Consider the following 14123-nt stretch of genomic DNA (forward strand, 5'->3'; position numbering starts at 1 on the left):
ACCCTATTTACCTTTATTTACATAGCACATATGTTTTTTTTTCTTTTTATTATTTTTTTAATTTAATTTTTATTTTATATTGGAGTATAGTTGATTTACAATGTTGTGTTAGTTTCAGGTGTACAGCAAAGTGATTCAGTTATACATATACATATAACCATTCTTTTTCAGATTCTTTTTTTTTACTTCTTTTTCTTTTCCCTATAATTTTTTTTCACACACACACACTGTATTTTATTTTTACAAGAGATAAATAAACTGACACCAAGCATTGTAAATGGATGACCACAACAAAAGCAACAATGATTGCAATTACCAAACACGAAACACACTCATACTATGTCATAATATTGACATTCAGTCCAGTAATCCTCCACTGTAACAGCTCCTTTACTTTGCAGTGAAAATTGATTTGTATATTTTTTGCCTCTGAGTCCTTGTGGGATTTTTTTTTTTTTTATTCAAACAGAAAGTCACAAAAATTATAATCATCCTCATCAGTTCACTCAGTCCCATGTAATTAATTTTTTTTTCATCTTGATCTTTTGTTAGCACTTTTATGAATTCATGTTTTCCATTAGAGTTCTGAAAATGCTTATTCATTCAGTTCAGCAGTATAGTCAGTTACCAGAAACCTGTACTTGTCAGAGTCTTTTCCATGAATTCCTTGAAAATGAAACCCTTTTATAGGAACATTTTTGCGAAAGCATCAGAGTACACCCAGAACTGTCTGTAACTGACAAAAGACTTAAAAATGACCACAGTTAAAGGTTTGATGAAAGTTCATAATAATGCAATTGACAAGGAAATTTAGTTATTTCTGAGATATACATTTTAAAGTAATAACTAGAATTATGACTTATAACATTATACCAAAACATATAAGATTTTTAGAAATTTCATGTAATGTCTGAAACATTTGTATTAACATATTTCCAGACAAATAACCCAAAGAAAGTTCAGTATTAGTTGTTTTGTTTGTTTGTTTGTTTGTTTGTATTGCAGGTTCTTATCAGTCATCAATTTTATACACATGAGTGTATACATGTCAATCCCAATCGCCCAATTCAGCACACCACCATCCCCACCCCACCGCGGTTTTCCCCCCTTGGTGTCCATACGTTTGTTCTCTACATCTGTGTCTCAACTTCTGCCCTGCAAACAGGTTCATCTGTACCATTTTTCTAGGTTCCACATACATGCGTTAATATACGATATTTGTTTTTCTCTTTCTGACTTACTTCACTCTGTATGACAGTCTCTAGATCCATCCACGTCTCAACAAATGACTCAATTTCGTTCCTTTTTATGGCTGAGTAATATTCCATTGTATATATGTACCACAACTTCTTTATCCATTCGTCTGTGGATGGGCATTTAGGTTGCTTCCATGACCTGGCTATTGTAAATAATGCTGCAATGAACATTGGGGTGCACGTGTCTTTTTTAATTATGGTTTTTCTCTGGGTATATGCCTAGTAGTGGGATTGCTGGATCATATGGTAATTCTATTTTTAGTTTTGTTTTTAGTTCTATTTTTAGTTTATGTTTTTATCTTACTGTATTCCTCTGCTTTTTTTGCTTCCTTGCCCGTTTCCTTTAATTTTTTTTAAACTGTAGTTTCAGAATTAACTTGCAGTTAAATCTTTCAATGGTTATTTTTAAATTCTGAGGAATCATAAATCTATATGTCTTAGTTTATGAACCTTAAAAATGAATTCGGTTTTTGTTTTGTTTTATTTAGTTTGGCCATACTGCGCTGCATGTGGGATCTTAGTTCCCTGACCAGCAATCAAACCCATGCCCCCTGCAGTGGGAGTGTGGCGTCTTAGCCACTGGACCGCCAGGGAAGTCCCTATTTTATTTTTTTATGCCAGCTACTGTACTAGATCGTGGGGACATAAAGTAGTGTTCACAATACAGTTGTTTTCTTGACAAAACTTGTAATATACCAGAGAAGTAGACATAGTAGTAATAACAACAGAGTCCTATGTGGTACATGCCACACAGTGCCAGACACTGTTCTAAATCCTAACATAGACATCAGCTCACGTCACAGTCTACTCATGAGGTCGATTCTGTTATTATTCCCCTTTTGCAATGAGGACCCTAAAGCACTTGCCGAAGATCACAGTTACAAAGCAGAAGTGCTGGGAAGGAATACTCATGGGTACCAGCACTATCTGGAAAAGGAAAATAGCAGGAAAGTGTCCTGTTTCTTCCAACCTGGAAAAATGTATCTGGAAGACATTGAGTTATATTGTATATGATTACTAACCTCCCTAGCTTCAAGGCAAAGAAAGTTATTTTGTTTTACTTTTGCTTTTCTTTGGCCATTTCAGGTAATGTCTGAACAGAATCACACATTTTAAAAGATAACAGATTTTTTCATATTTGTTTTAAAAATGTGAAACCTCATTGTCTTAAATCCACAATTTTCAAAGCCATAGTTGATAAGAGATTACTGTTTCTTCTTTCAAAATTTTTAAAAACACATGCAGGGCCAAGGACACTCGGTTATTTACATACTGATGTGAATCAGATTGCTTACCTCTTAATCATTAGCTGAAAGGGTCTTTCTTTAAAGACTTTTAAAGGTCAGCAAAGAGAATAGGTAAAGTAGTTTTGAACTTTAGAGAAATTTAAAGGGTAGAAAACATTAAGCAATGTGCTATATTGTATGTTTTCAGGAAAGAGAAAATTCAAGAGAGGTATGCTAGGAAGTTGAGATTTCAGAAATAAAGTGAGAAGACGTCAAACACCAACTTTGTGTTTTTATAATTTTTCATGATACTGGACATGGACAAAATTCTCAATTAATTTTGTCTCTTCTGATCCTTACATAAACTGGATATAGTCCAGATGCATGTGGGTGTTAAAGAGGTTTTTGTAAGATTACTTGGGAATCTACCCACCATTTAAGATAATATTTCTATGAGAAGATACAGTCCGAATTTAAAACAAACTTTCAGGATATAATATAAGTTGGAGGATTTTGTATTTTAGTTTTAAAAGTGAATTTTCACATGTTCCAAATTTTCAGTGCAACAGGACTGCTTATCATCTCTAGAAACTGCGTTTTCCGGCTTGTCTTCTCTGGAAGCAGAAAACTACTGGTATTAGAGACCAGTAAAAAAAATTTGGCACCTCCACCTGATATTTTGTAATGTTACTTACGATGATCATATTTCCTACTGAGTGAAGGACTTCATGATTGCATTTAGGACTTTATATAATTTATGTCCAAGCTACTGGCAATGTCCTGATGGTAAATTAAAGAGGTGTATTAATTCAGTGTGCTATTAAATTTAAAAAGTGTTGGTTGCATATAGGAAAGAGGTCAGTGTTTTTCAGGGTGATGATGCAAAGTTGTCATGGGAGTTACACTTCAACGAGAGTTACCGCCATTCTTTCTGTGATTGGTGTACAGACTGTACAAACACCATGGATTCATTTGGAGGCTAGGGATGACAAGCTAACTTTGTTCATTCACTTATAACCCATTTGATATGTTGTTTAGAAAAATATTTAGCTCTGCACATAGACAAATTTACTGTGTAAGGATCTATATCTTCTAAGCAACCCAAAAACGGAAATACAGATGAGCCTCACGAACTGCAACTCAGACACCAATGAAATCAATGTTTTGTTCACTGTTTCTGATCTCTTGCCTCTCTCTCTCTGCATAGACTTAATTTTTCTCTTCCTGTCAACTTACTGCTTGGATAATATTCCACCAGCAGGTGCTCCCAACTTAGCTTCCTCCCCTAGAGAGAGGCAGACCCAGCTCTCTGGGATAACAATCTCAAATCTCAGCAAATGACATCTGATTGACCCGGTTTGTGTTGGGGGTCCAGGCTGGGGCCTGGCAGCGTGGCTGGAAGCCAGGGCCATGCTGTAACCACTCTGCTGTGGAGGTTTGTAGGGCAGCCTTATAGTGATGGAGGCAGCAACACTTGGCAGCCAGTACGTTAGGTGCTTACTGCACCCAGCCATCCCTCCATTCATCCGCTCATCATTTATAGCGTGCCCACACATACGGTACAGTTGACCTTGAGACTGTGAGTGTCTTACTTCAAAAATGATTATCTTAATCTAAATCTAATTTCATTTTAAAAGCTACAGGGGATACTATCCAGTTATCTTAGACTTAAAAGAAAATGGCTAATGAAAGAGTAAATATAAAAATCCCGCTGAAGTTCACAGAACGACAAAGAAAGTAAAATATTCTTCAGTCAAGCCTTTTCTCATAAAAAATACCCTCACTTAAAACTGTAAAACATTTCAACAAAAACATTTCTTCAAATATGTTATTTTAAATACTATATTACTTAAGCAAATATTTAAATACTATATTAGTTTCTCTGAATACTTGAATTTAATTCTACCTGTCTGCCAAATATGTTGAAACTCCAAATCCATTTTCATTTGCCAGGTTAAATGTTTATTTTGTTTTCCCACATAATATGTTCTTTAAAGTGTCACAGGCATACCAAATCTGATTTCTTTTTAATGGGGACTTGGTAGGGATTTTTTTCTTTCTTCAGTTAATGGTAAAGGATATGCTTCTCTTAAGGAATATGCAAAGGTATATTCACATTTCCTACCTACAGAGGGTGTCTACTACGTTAGCTGTTGGAAAACAGACATTAGCTTTCTTAAAGGAAGTTTAAACCGTGTCCATTGCGTTTGCCTACATTTTTGAAGCCTCACTGTTATTTCCTTACAATCAAAATACCAAAGACTTTTCTCGTATTGTAGAGTGTCTAGTTTTATCTGACAAGTGACTCTGTATAGACTAGTACAATGAAAAAGTATTAGGCTACAGTAATTTATTTGATTACGAGGTTTCCCTTTCCTTCTGCTAATCTATGTTTATGTGATCAAACATCCATTTTAAAATTTTGTTCTTATTTTCAAAGAACATTTGTATACCTTTGAATATTGTAGTCTCTTAGATATACTTCTCTAAAAAGAACTAATAACTTTCAACGTGTATCTTATTTATTTTAAAAAGATAGATTTACTATTTAGCCTTCATATGAATTGCATAGTGGTTTGTACTTTTTGCAAAGCTTATTAGTACGTCTTAGGTTTCTTATATTGGACCTAACTCACTACAGTAAGAGCATCTTGAGGGGGAAGTATTTGAAGCCATAGTGGTAGTGCTCTCCCTAACCTTTAACTTGCCGGAAAAAGTGTACCTAGAATTCCTTTTCCTTTCTCCATCTATAATGAAAGTACAGATTCTTATGAATGCCACAGTCTCTCTTCAATTATCAGTATTACAAGGCCTCCTGATTTCCTAAATCCAGTGCCCTTCTGTGTGAGAGAAGGGAAGCATAACAAAAGTTGATGCAGTAGTTAAATAGCTGTCTCATTGCTACAGGTGAAGTGGTTCACACACGTTTTCAGTTTTGAAATATGTAGCTGTTTCCCAGAAGTTAGGAACCTGATGGCTTCTCCCAGTGATATTTCTTCTATATAAGAATCACTGCAAATAGACTGAGGCTGTTTTCCAGTGTGGACTTGAATAGGTTGTCTGATCTCTTAAATCTTGGGAACTCTGGCTCTGAAGTATTTCTAAAGATTTCAGGACTTCCCTAAGTACAGGGTACACATAGAACCACAGAACATCAGCGCTATACAAAGAAGAGAGAACTCAGTCACAGTGAGATGAAGCAACTTAACCTAGAGATTCCCATTTTGTGTTAGAGGCAAAACAAGACCTAAAGTACAGCTCTTCTGATTCCCAGGTCAGCATTCTCTTCAGTGGTCACTTTAGTATTTTTCTGATGGAATAGAATGAATCTCAGTATTACATAAGAATATATATCAGAGCTTTAGACTATGATTAAAACTCAGTAGTTACTATTAAGAACTGTTGATTTAGAATATATAGAGCTTGAATTGGAATTGTATTAACCCTATAATGTACCCTATCCATTCCTTTTCAAATATATCTTGAATGCCATCTTATTTGCTTTCTGTTTGTATCTTTTATCATCAAAATAAAACAGTGCATAAAAGGAGAACTTCTTGAGAAGTATGCAGTGTTCACCCTTTTTTTTTTTTTGGCAATTTTAAGCGAAGCAAAGCAGTATTTTTCAGTTATTATGGCCTGCATCTTCATTAAAATCCATCCTGCATTTATTTATATCCATCTCTCAAGATATCCTTTATTACTTTCAAGTTCTGTTGTTCTCAGGATCACTTCAGCCCTCACCACCCCCAGTCTGCTTCAGTCATCTTTTCTCTCATTGATGAAGTTTGAGATGGGTGGCTTTTCATTGGCTGTATCTAGGATCCCACTATAAAGCATTAAAATAGGACAGGTCAAAAGCAGTGTCCCCATCCTGCCAGCCAACATTTATGTAAAATGCGCAGATTAAAAATGGTAAGCATTTAAGCACCCCTTGGAGTGAATTGTTTGTCAAGCCCCTTGTCAAGTCACTCACCTTTGTTGAATTGTTTTATGCTATCCCTAATTGTGAATAGGTAAATGCAAGTAAATCTATTTCTTTTTAAACTAGAGCATCTCAGTCTTTCTGGAGTTAGGATAACATTATTGGTTATTTGTTTGACTTAATGTTGTCCTATCCTTATCCTCTGAACGCACTCCCTGAAGTTAAAAAATATATAAAATAAGTTGCATTTTTTAAAAATGTTGGTGAGTGTTGTGAGGAGAGGGAATCCTCACTCTTAAGCTCATTCACCATCCCTCTGACTACTAAAAATCAGGTCTAGAAATCAATATAATAGATCACATAAATGTGTAATGACTTTTATACTTCAGTCTTACACCAACATGATGGAGACACTTGCTTGTCACCCAATATCCATCCTCTCCATCTTTCTTTGTAACAAATCTCTGATTTGTAGCTGGATATATTGCCATCCAAAGTATCACACCCCTCTTCTTACCTTGCAGCTAGGTTTAATCGTACCACTGAGTTGTGGCCAGTGAAATGTAAGCATAAATATTCTATTGGACTTCTGTTAGTTTTCTTAAAAGGGAAGGGGTACACCTTTTTTCTTATCTTTCTACATTTGATTACTTTATACAGATGTGATACCTGGAGCTTTAGAAGCCATTCTGCATAATGAAAAGAAAGCTACAGCCTACACAACTTTATACATCAAATGTATCTCAGTAAAGCAGGGGAGGGGGTGACGGGGAATGAATGAATGAATGCATAAATACATAAATAAATAAAAGGTGAAAAAAAAGCCACAGCTTAGAAATGACAGAACAGATGCTGGAAGTGACTGAGGTTCTCGCGGTGTCAGCAAGCAGTTATGTTAAGCCTGAACTACTTGCCTCCAGAATTCATATATATGAGGAAAAATAAACTTCTGTCTTGCTTAAGAAACTATAATTTGTAATCATATTGTATTCAGCCAAAAATATTTAACTAGTAAAACCTGTGAATGAGACCCCTAGGTTGATAAAATTGAGAATATACTTCTAGAAAGTAATTAGTTTCTTAGGGTAGTCCTGGTCTGGGTCTTTTACTTAGGGCATTGATTTTTTTCCCCTTTGGTAATTCCAAGATAATTGACAAATTAAGTCTATTTTTCATATTGAAGGAATATTCTGTCATGTGGCCTGTGATTTTCAAAGAACTGTCATAGCCACAGGACAAGCGTTAATATCTTAATGTGTTTCAGCCTAAGTCTCGTATTAATTAAAAGAGTTTTGTTTATCAAAACTTACCAACATCAAAAGGTTGAAGAAATCACTCACCATTTATTAATATGTTTCCTGCTTAAATTCCAGAGGAAAATACAGGAAAGGATTTGATTTTAGATTTTTTGTTTGTTATTCAAAATATCCATCCTGCTACTTAAGAAATTAAAATACCTGGCTGTAGAAAATAAGTACCATCTGGCCTGTGTGTTTTTCTACCTCCTCTAAAGAATACTATACAAAGGAGGGTGTGCATCATAACAAGGCATGCTTCATTTAATTATACTTATGGGATGCCTGATGTGGTAAATAGGAGTATTACTTAAAAATTGTATATAAATTTATAAATAGCAAGGTTCTGTTGTATAGCACCAGGAACTATATTCAGTATCCTGTGACAAACCATAATGGAAAAGAGTATGTAAAAGAATATATATATATATATATATATATATATATATATATATATATATGTGTGTGTATATATATGTGTGTGTATATATATATATGTGTGTGTGTGTATATATATGTTTGAGTCATTTTGCTGTACAGAAGGAATTAATACAACATTGTAAATCAACTATACTTCAATAAAATTAAAAAAGAAAAAAGTTGTATATAAATCAAATTGTTGTTTATTTCATCATATTGTAAATGTACCAGGAAAGCACCCATATAAAACAACTCTAGAGGATTGCTTTTGTGCTATGAAGAATCTTAATGTGTTATTTTGTTAAGATCATCATTAACAAATGTCATCATTCATTTCATTGTTGTCTGTGGTTGTTTTTTTTTAAATTCACCTCTAACATTTGGGCAATCTGGTTATGAAACCTGTAATATGAAACCCCAGTAATCATCAGCGTTATTGGACTTCTCTAACTGGCTAATTAAATTCTGCTCTCCCCACCTCACTTTCACCCTGATCCTCCCACGTGGAGCCTTCTTGTTGCTTCTTACTCTTTGGAAGAGAATCATCCAAGACAGATGAGAACATGTTTATGTTACTACAGTGCATTCCCCACTTAAAACCTACAAACTGGACTTCTTTGGTGGCGCAGTGGTTAGGAATCCGCCTGCCAATGCAGGGGACATGGGTTCGAACCCTGGTCTGGGAAGATCCCACATGCCGCAGAGCAACTAAGCCCATGCGTCACAACTGCTGAGCCTGCACTCTAGAGCCCATGAGCCACAACTGCTGAGCCCGCGTGCCACGTGCCACAACTACTGAAGCCCACGCACCTAGAGCCCGTGCTCTGCAACGAGAGAAGCCACCACAGTGAGAAGCCCGTGCACTGCAATGAAGAGTAGCCCCCCGCTCGCCGCAAGTAGAGAAAAGCCTGTGTGCAGCAATGAAGACCCAACGCAGCCAAAAATTCAATAAGTAAATAAATAAATTTATTAAAACAAAAAAAACCCCTACAAACAAACAACACACACACACACACACACACACACACACACACACGTTCTCAAAGTATTTAGCCAATGTATTTGTTTCCTTGGCATCACTTTCCTAAGGATGTCAGTCATCACAAAAGAGTACAAAGTCTTTATTATAGAATGACAGTTTTTTAAAATCTTTTACCAAGCTATTACCAAGCATGGTATTATGATCAGAGCATCAGCTTTGGGGTCAGACAGACCTAGGTACTCAAATCATGGTTCCATCCCTTATCTTGTCCAGGGTATCCTTGTTAGTACCCTAGAAAAGTTACTTAATGTTTCTAACTCTCAGATTCTTTAACTGGAGCCACATCTTAGAACTATTGGGAAGGATTTGTGAAAACGTATGTAATGTACCTAGTTCAGTGCCCGGCACATGTGAGTTTAAGAAACAGTATCTGTCTTCGACAAAATCTTCTTTATAAAAATGTACAATAAGGCTGCATTCCCATGGATATACATACAAATGGAATATAGTTTAGGTACCGTCTTCCTTTCATAGTGGCTACAATCAGAACCAGTCAAAGAATTTACAACATATATGAAAGATCAGGCTACTGGGATATCTTTCTAACTTTGACTGGTATCTCTCAGTAAAATGACTCAGAAAATGTACAGTGTTATCTTCAGAAGGCACTATAAATATCTTACTCATGTTAGAATGCATTTCTAAATCTTATCAAAGCCACACATAGCTCAAGTTTTAGGGTTTTCGGAGCCACTAAAGTGCATTTCAGGTAGAATTTTTTAGATTATTGCACATCCATCTTATAGGTGTCTAGAGTTATAACATGTAGTAGCAATCTCCAGTTGAATTCTTTGGATAATTTTACTTGGGCAAAATTTACTTGAATAATTCTATCTATATTCAGGCAGAAAATTTTATATCTGAGCAAGGAATTTTGTTCTAGAAGTCAGAGATATAGTGGAAAGAGCACTGGTTTTGAAGAAGGAGCCTTAACTCTTTCTAGCAATATGCCTTACCTTAAGGAAAAGCCACAGAAACTCATCCAAGAACTGAACACACCTGACCCTGCTTGGCTTCTGAGATCAGAAGGAACAAGGAGTCTTTGGGCTGGTGAGGCTGGGGGAAGAGTACACAGGAACTCTCTGTACTGTTTTTGTAAATTGTCTGTAAATTAAAATTATTTCAAAATTAGAAGTTGTTTTTTAAAAGCCACAGAGGGTCAGTGACATCAGCGTCTTCATCTGTAAAATGGAGATGATAGTAATAGCTGACCTTACCTCACACAGTTGAAAGAATCAACAAGTAAAGCAATACATAAAACTCAACGATGCTGCTCTTCTGTGCTGAGTCTTCCTCACTTGACCTCACCCGTTTTACCACCTCTGATCTTCCATTTTTCTTGCTGCCAAAGTTGTCTTTGTTTCTTTCAAACTTTTGTAGTTACTTTATGTAAGGTGAAGCACTGCCTAACATCACCAGTTACTAAAACAATTCTCCTTTCTTCCTCTCTTTGTAATCCATTCCACACCCTCTGTGGCATGCCTTCTTTAAGCCTTCTTACTGAAAAACCCAACCTAATGGCCACTGACATTTAATCAAATAACAGTTATGATACATTTACTCATGAGTAAAGGCTGATTTAAATTTGGGCACCGACATCTGAGGATGGGAATTTCATCATCAAATATCTTAATAGAAACCATTTTGTTAAATAACCATAATTATAGGTTTTACATTTATGATTCTAGGGGATTTTGCTGTTCTGCATTCTTTGAAGCCCAAGAGGCTGTCATAGCATTCAGGCTGCTTGAAATACTGAATCTAAGTACATCCAGGGCTTCTTCAGGAGATAAGGCCCTACAGGATTTCATCTTTCCAAGGTTTTGTACCCACAATTATCTTAAAGATGATTTCTGGTTTTGTTTTTTTTTTAATTAGGTACAGTTTTTTAAGGTAAGAAGTGAAAATAGACATCAATTTTTTTAATGTGTAGACATTTCTGCTTTTTCCTGTTAATAATTTAGGAATTTTCATTTATTACATTTGAAACAAAAGCAGTTTGTATAGCTATGATTTGTCTTGTATTCTCATTATAGTCATATTTGGTCAAGTCTGTTTCTGGGTTTTTTTCAGTGATCACATCTTGGCATAGTCAGGAAATCCTTTTCTTTCTGTTTGGGGCTAACTCATGCTTGCAGCTACATCAGTCTCTGTGGCAGGTTTCTGTTGATGAACTTGCTCATTTCTGACTCATGAAAACAGCTCAGCCAGTTATGAGAAAAGAAACGTCAGCTTTAAAATGATTAAGAGCATTCTCTTCAGGGGAATAAACAATTTAATCTGGTTTGTTTCTAATTCTAACTCAGATGGTGTCCAGTTATAAAAGCATATTTTTCCTCTATAACATATTTCCTTGAGAATTTTTCCTAGATTGGTGACTTTGTTTCTTCATTGGTGCATAATGTAATAGACTTCATTATTCCTCTTTTCATAATTTCTTTTTTCTTCTTTTTTAATTTTTAAAGCATGTGTGATTCAAATTTATTGTTAAACATGGTTTTTTGTATCCCTATTTATCTCACAGTTTGTTTACAGCAGTATTTTCCTTCAGTTGAAAATTCCTAAATGAAAAATTTAACCATCTTACTAGAATACCTTCTTACCTAGAGTACTTAAGGTTTACTATATGAAGTGCCAATTTTCTTTTCTGGCTGCATTGGGTCTTCATTGCTGCGCGCGGGCTTTCTCTAGTTGCGGCGAGCGGGGGCTACTCTTCGTTGCGTTGCGCGGGCTTCTCATTGCGGTGGCTTCTCTTGTTGCGGAGCACGGGCTCTAGGCGCGTGGGCTTCAGTAGTTGTGGCTCGCGGGCTCTAGAGCGCAGGCTCAGTAGTTGTGGCGCACGGGCTTAGTTGCTCTGCAGCATGTGGGATCTTCCCGGACCAGGGCTCGAACCTGTGTCCCCTGCATTGGCAGGTGCATTCTTAACCACTATGCCACCAGGGAAGTCCTGAAGTGCCAATTTTTTAATTGTTTTATAAACTAAGAGATTTAACTATCAACATAAATTATAGGAAGCAGAGACTGTGAACTGGTTATTCTAATCCATCACTGAGCCAGTTATCTCTGCTACTTCTCCACTTTTCTGGCAGCAGTAGTGTAGCTTTGAGATAGGGAGTAGGATTCTGATGAGAGGCGAGGGCAGGTCCTGGTGTATTGGTTCAGGAGGGTTGAAAGGAGCAGCGTTTGTTCTGGTCCCTGTTTTAGGAGCTCTCTTTCGTCCCTGCTCCACAGATAAGCCTGTCGTTTTTGCAACAGACCATGATGTCAGAACCAAGGAGGGATTTGATAGAAATGACACATGACTGCATTTTTGAAAGGTAGAGGCACAGTGCTTGTTCCTTGAAGGGCAGGCAGCATAGGATAGCACAGTGCTTTTCAGGTTCTGCCCTGCAATTTTTGGAGTTTCACTGAGAAATACCTTGCAGAGGAGAGGGAAAATTGGAGGGCTCTAAGACTCTTTCCCTCCCTTCTATCACCTCTGCTTTAACAGTTTCATTAATGAGGATTCACAGTAAAAAAAGCATAGACTTTCGAGTGAGACAGACCTGGTTTCAGAATGCACGTGCCTTACCTGCTTAGCAAACTTAGATCTAAGTTACCTAACGTATCTGAGCCATAGATGCTTCATTTTAAAAACAGGGATTGTATCTGCCCATTGAGATTATTGGAAGAATTGAAAGAGATAATGAAAGGACGAAGTGTGGCACCCACACATAGTAGTGAGTCAGCCGGTGTTAGTCCCCTTCCCCCTAGACTAGCGGTTCTTAACTGGGTGTGATTTTGCCCCCAGTAGGACATTTGGCGATGTTTAGAGACATTTTGTTTTTCACAGCCCACGAAGTGGTGGGCAGATGCTATTGGCATCTAGTGGGTAGAGGTCAGGGATGCTGCTTAAACATCCTACAGGGCATAGGACAGACCCACAACAAAGAATTATTCAGCGCAGAATGTCAGTAGTGCCAAGATTGAGAAACCCTGCCTTAGAGGTATTAATTTTTATATATAAAAAATACAGAAAAAAGTATTTATGCATTTGTTCCACCAATATTTATGAAACACTACTATGTGTCAAGCTCTGTAGAGGCTGTGAGGATTTAGCACTGAATAAAATAGACATAGTCTGTGCTGTCAGGGAACTTACATTCTAGTTGAGGAGAAATAGACAATAAACAAATAAGTATATAATGTTATTGTGGCAGATGGTAGTAAGAGCTATGAAGAAAAATGAGGCAAAGTAATGGATAGAGAGTGACCTGGGGGAGCTGCTATTTTATATTAAGTGGCCATAAACTGCTTCTCTGGTAAGGTGACTTTTGAACAGAGACCTGATGGAAGTGAGGGAGCAAGCCAGACAGTGATGTGGGGGTAAGATATTCAGGACAGAGTATGATAAATGCAAAGGCCCTGGTGTGGGAATGTATTTGGCATTTTCTAGAAAGTTCAGGATAGGCCAGTGTGGCTAGAGTGGAGTGAGAAGGGGAGTGGTAGGAGGTGAGATCTGAGAGTAATAGGGAACCAGATGACGTTGGGATTTATAGGCCATTCTGAGGATTTAGGCTTTTCTTCTATGTGTGATGAGAAGCTGTTGGAATTTTTTGTTTGTTTGTTTTAATTTTTATTTTATATTGGAAGGAATAGATACATGGAAGTTTTGATCATAAATAGCATGATCTGATTTTCATTTTTTAAAAGATCACTCTGGCCATTGCTTGGTGAATAGACGGTCAGGGGTGGGGAGAGGAGAGGAGGAAGGGTGGAAGCAGGAAGACCCATTAGGAGATTATTGCAGTAATCCGAGGGAGAGATGATGATGATGATGGCTTGGACCAGAGGAGTAGCAGTGACAGTGGAAGGGCATGAAAAGTAGTTTATTCCAGATACATTTTTAAAGGTAGAGCTCATGGAAAACCATAATTCAAAAAGAGTCATGTACCACAATGTTCATTGCAGCACTATTTA

The 14123-nt window shown here is 36.8% G+C and overlaps 1 protein-coding gene and 1 long non-coding RNA gene across 13 annotated transcripts in view; one reads left to right on the top strand and one right to left on the bottom strand.

The window, feature by feature from the left end:
• The window catches only part of SUPT3H (SPT3 homolog, SAGA and STAGA complex component), a 446064-nt gene that overhangs the window by 296001 nt on the left and 135940 nt on the right, over window positions 1-14123 (top strand). The gene's annotated exons all lie outside the window — the stretch shown is intronic.
• Window positions 208-9770, bottom strand: LOC309637617. The gene is made up of 2 exons (XR_014250703.1): window positions 6701-9770; window positions 208-5505 (listed from the first exon to the last, which is right to left on the bottom strand). It is a non-coding gene; the product is annotated as an uncharacterized lncRNA (long non-coding RNA).

Source organism: Balaenoptera physalus (assembly GCF_965194825.1).
Source record: "Balaenoptera physalus genome assembly, chromosome: 11".
Classification (NCBI taxonomy): Eukaryota; Metazoa; Chordata; class Mammalia; order Artiodactyla; family Balaenopteridae; genus Balaenoptera; species Balaenoptera physalus.